We start from the raw sequence: 5,159 nt of genomic DNA, 5'->3' as shown, positions 1-5,159 counted from the left end.
CCCATTCTTTGTTACAAAATCCATGTCATTTTTGTGTTAACTTTACACCATTTTTCATTTCTCTCTCTTTCGTTATTCTGGTGAATATTTGTGTTAACTTTACACATATAGGTGAATATTTTTCTTCTTCTTCTTCCTTCACCTGGATTTCTCGGGTTCAACTCACTATCTTAACAACCATGCTCTTCTTGCTTCCAATATTTTCCTAATTTTTTCACTATCTTAACAAGCATGCTCTTCTTGTTTAGTTTGGGACGATGGTATGTTAAGTAATATGTGATTAAGAGAGATAGTAACTTGAAAAATATGTGATCCAAAGTGTTATATGTTGACTATCTCAAAATAACTTATTTCTAAATCTCATTTTTTTAAAAGTTATTGCCTTTGGTACTTATTTTCTATTATAAACTTGAAGAAGACAATCCAAATTGAAGTCTAAAAGTCATTTATCAGATAATTAATCGTTTCAAATTTATTTATATAATATTTGATTGTCAGAAGTGGGATTTGAACCCACACCCTCTCTCGAAGACCAGAACTTAAGTCTGGCGTCTTAGACCACTCGGCCATCCTGACAATTTGGTTATTAAATTTATTGTTAAAACAATTATTTTAGTATTCTTTAGCTTATATTAAAAATAAATAGTTAGTACTACCATTAAAACTTACATCCACTTTAAGTATTCATATTAAACTTAAGATTAACGCTAATTTGGTTCGCTTTTTTTTTTTCATTTTTTTTTTACAAATCTATATATTATAAGTAAATAGATGGTCATGCTTAGTGTCTTACAAGAAATGTCTTTCCCCATGCGTCCTAAAAAATACAAATGGTTTATCTCCTATTGTTCTATTTGTCTCAGTGCATATAATCTATGTGTCTTATAAGTACCCATCCTTAGTATCCAAGTAATTCCATCCTACTTGTCAAATTGCCTATAAACAGTGGCTTTTGACAGTTTTGATGGTATGTAATTGTGAGAGGAAATTTCAAAGAAAAAAATTGTCATCCACTTTCAATTTTCTACAATTTCCTTTTCACTTTTCTTTTATTTTATTTCTTTATTATAATTATCCTAATTTCTTTATTGGAAGGAAATAAGAGATTAGATTTTATGATATCTGAGAACAAATATGGAAAGGACATATGATAGGTATATCCAAAATCTAAGACCCATTCATGCTTTTCTAGGGGACTTACTTGGTTGGCCTTGTCATTTATAGAAGCTACAACATTGAAATAGAAGTATGAGTCTTCAACTATGGAAGCTCCTGGTTGTTTTTCCTTATGTTCTTTCTCTCTCTCTCTCTCTCTTTTTTTTTTTTATTGATTTTTCCTCTTTAAATTGTAGCAATCTCTCATAAGATTGAAGGAAATGAATTCCCGAAGTAGAAGTGTGTGAACGCATTGTGTCTCTATTTTTTTTTTTATATAGAACTTTAAATATGCAGTCTGATGGAAACAACAAGATAAACAATAGACTAATAACAAGTTTCTACTAAGAAAACACAGAGATGAAAGGGAAGAGATATCACATATCCTTTGAAGGGATCAAATCCAGCAATGAAAGCATTTGTGTGAGAACGCCTTGCATCTCGCAATTCGATTTTTACATAAAAAAATCCATTATACTAAAACAAAATATAAACATGTAAATTCTCATGCTTTGAGGAAAAGATTAGAACCATTCCTACTTTTGTAGATTCCCAAGCTTCATGAACAATCCTCTTGAAGTTCCAACAAATAACTCGTCCTACGATCTTGATCATGAACGATTTCTTGAACAATTTTGAACATTACCACGAGAGTAACCTCGTTATTCTCTAGGATTCCAATAGAGGGATAGATGGTATCCAACTATTGGGAGAGGAGGAGGAGAAAAGGGTTTTGAAGGGTAGAGAGGATTCTCTTTGTGACTTAGGAAAAATTTTACACAATAATACATGTGTGTTGTGTATTGTTAGTATATCCCGAATGGGCCATAAAAAGATCTTTATATGGAGAAGGATCAATCTCTTTTTCTAATCCTTTTCCTATTTCCCTTTTCCACAATTAATTAATTAATTAATTAATGCTTATTTAATTAATTAGCCCAATTAATTGAATAAAACTTATTTAATGAATTAGCACAATTAAATAATACTTATTTAATTTAATTTTCACCTTAATTAAATAACTATTTATACATTAAATCTAATTTAATGTATATACATTTAATTATCATAAACATAGTATGTATATGTGAAATACCTCTCTATTAATTAATTCTTTGTGAATCTAATTCACTTGATTAGTTAATTGAATTTTATTAAAATATTACTTTCCAATTTAATTTGAATTATAGATCATATCAATAATCAATTATATATTAATCACATAAATATATAGTTTCCTCAAATTAATTTGAACAATTCAAATCATCCTCTTAAATATCCTCTAGTGAGCTAACAATGGGATCTGGGTGGACCTATAGATCAGAAGCTCCAATGATATGAGATTAATTGGCTAAACTCATTAACCAAGTTAATCAATATTCATTAACTTTGGGTACACTCCACTAAAGACTCACAATTGCACTTTTCTCACTACAGATATATTTTTGTGTCCACGCATATAGATCAATAACAGCAAGCTAGTCCTTCACGAGTGTTCTAACTTCAACTGAGTCAAATTACCGTTTTACCTTGGGTTACCTCTAACTTCTTAAGTATCAATGCTTCTCTAATGAACAACCTGTTTATGGTCCAACCAATAAACAAAAATCCCTCTCTGGCCAATGAGAGGGTAGGGCTTTTTATTCAAATTCCAAAGGCACCATTTAAGGGAACACTCATCTACTTACCCTTAAGGCAAGAAGGAGCGAATTCCATCTTGTATTATTATGTTCCCAGCTTCCCACTCGGTCTTGTCCCCAAAATGGTTGACATATTAGGTCAGCGAACTAGCCATCCTCTCTCATACAAATCAAAAGACAATCCCTCGAGAATAGAAGCCCATAATATACCCAAGATTAAGACTAAGTTTCCTAGGTCATCCTATTGAAATAAGAACCTAACTAGTTAACAGTGTTACATCTAATGGTTACTATTATGCGATTCAGTCTTATGCAAACTCATTACATAGGATACCCCCACTCGCGTGTTAATTATACGAACACGTTGGATCATTGCGTTTGTATCAAATATAAAGTGGGTCATATCCATAGTGTTACAAGGATAAGGTACCCAACTTTATTCTTATACTATAGACCCTTTAGATTGTATCTTGAACATTGATTCCTATATGTCTCCACATACAGTTCAAGACTCATAAGACAGTCTTGGATGTTAGTTTATTGGATTTAAGATTATTAAGACAAAACAAACAAACAACACAAACAATAACATTTATTGAATTAACATCTATAACTCTTTATTGATGACGGTTAATTAATAACATTTACTATTTGCGAGTTTTAAGGCATAAAACCCCACAAACTCCCACTTGAACTAAAACTTTAGTCAATGGGTTGTACATAATATCAGAATCTAAAAGGCAGGATTATTGTAAATAAAGACAATAAACTAGGGCATCCATAAACTCATTACACATTTTCCACTTGCCCTAGATTATACAATGTACATGTCTCATAGACCTAGACTTTCTAATTGACCCTCAAACATTTACCCAAGAGAGAGCCTTCATAAATGAATCAGTAATGGCTATTGCAACGTTGTTGTCACAGTATAAGGTGATGGGTAAATCCATATTTGGAACCACTTCCAAATCACTTAGGAACTTCTTGAGCCATATTGTTTCATTTGTTGCTTCACAAGCAACTACATACTCAACTTCCATAGTGGAATCTGTAATACATCCTTGTTTAATGCTATGCCACACTACAACTCCTCTGTTTAGGGTAAACACTGATCCTGACATGGATTTCCTAGAATCCTTGTCAGTTTGAAAATTAGAGTCAGTGTATCCTGTAAGGATCAAATCCTTGGCTCCATACACCAGCTTATAGTCCATCATTCTCCTAAGATACTTGAGGATGCTTTTAACCGCAGTCTAGTAGTCTAACACTAGATTAGACTGGTACCTACTGACTATTCCCACTACATGAAAAATGTTTGACCTAATGTAGAATATAACATATATTAAGCTGCCCACAATTGAGGCATATGGAATACATCTCATGTCCTTAACTTCTTGAGGTGTTTTAGGATACTGTTCCTTAATGTTAGTAAGGTACCCTACATCATTCCTTATGAGTGGGATATCGTCTACCTAAAGTACTAGAAAAGCTACTTTATCGTTAATGACTTTCTTGTAGATACAAGGTTCATCAACGTTTTAATCAAAACCAAAAGATTTGATCGTTGTACCAATTCTAATATTTCAAGATTTGGATGTCTGTTTCAATCCATAAATGGATTGGTTCAACTTGCAAACTTCTTGCTTCTGACCTTGGGCTATGAACCTTTGGGGCTGAGACATAAAGATATTATCTTCAAGATTGTCACTTAGAAAAGCAGTCTTGACATCCATTTGCCATATCTCATAGTCATAATATGTGGCTATGGACAAGAGAATTCTTATAAACTTAAGCATAGCAACAGGGAAAAAAGTTTCTTCATAGTTAACCCCTTCCCTCTGAGTATAACCCTTTACTACAAGTCTAACTTTAAAGGTCTGTACCTTTCCAGCTACATCTCTCTTTCTTTTATAAATCCATTTGCACTCTATGGGTTTCACCCCTTCAGGTGGATCTATAAGATCCCATACTAAATTAGAGTACATAGACTCCATTTCATGGTTCATGGCTTTGACCTATTGGTCCTTATCTACGTCATTTATTGCCTGTTTATAGGATAATGGATCCTCAACACCATCATCTAGAATGACAACCTGAGTTTCAGTTAAACCTAAGTAGCGATCAGGTTGCATCACGACCCTTCCACTGCGTCGATGGACTCTCAACGATTGAGAAGGATGAGACTGACCTAAAGTGTTGGCTTCTTCATTAACTTCTGATGAAGGACCAATTGCATCGACAACCCTTGTTGATTCTTCAGTAGTTTCACTTAATACCATTTTCCTTCGTGGTTTATGATCTCTCATGTGGTATTCCTCTAAAAATGTAGCATTTGTTGTACAAACTCTTTATTTTCTTGAG

At 32.9% G+C, this 5,159-nt stretch overlaps 1 non-coding gene across 1 annotated transcript; it reads right to left on the bottom strand.

Moving 5' to 3' along the window:
- Positions 1-492: 492 nt before the first annotated feature.
- TRNAL-UAA (transfer RNA leucine (anticodon UAA)) lies at positions 493-576 on the bottom strand. The gene has a single exon. It is a non-coding gene; the product is annotated as a tRNA-Leu (tRNA).
- Positions 577-5,159: the final 4,583 nt, after the last annotated feature.

This window comes from Benincasa hispida, chromosome 4, assembly GCF_027475165.1.
Source record: "Benincasa hispida cultivar pf3 chromosome 4, pf3_genome.v1.1, whole genome shotgun sequence".
NCBI lineage: Eukaryota > Viridiplantae > Streptophyta > Magnoliopsida > Cucurbitales > Cucurbitaceae > Benincasa > Benincasa hispida.
The sequence above is the reverse complement of the archived record's forward strand: the minus strand, read 5'-3'. Positions and strand labels throughout refer to the sequence as shown.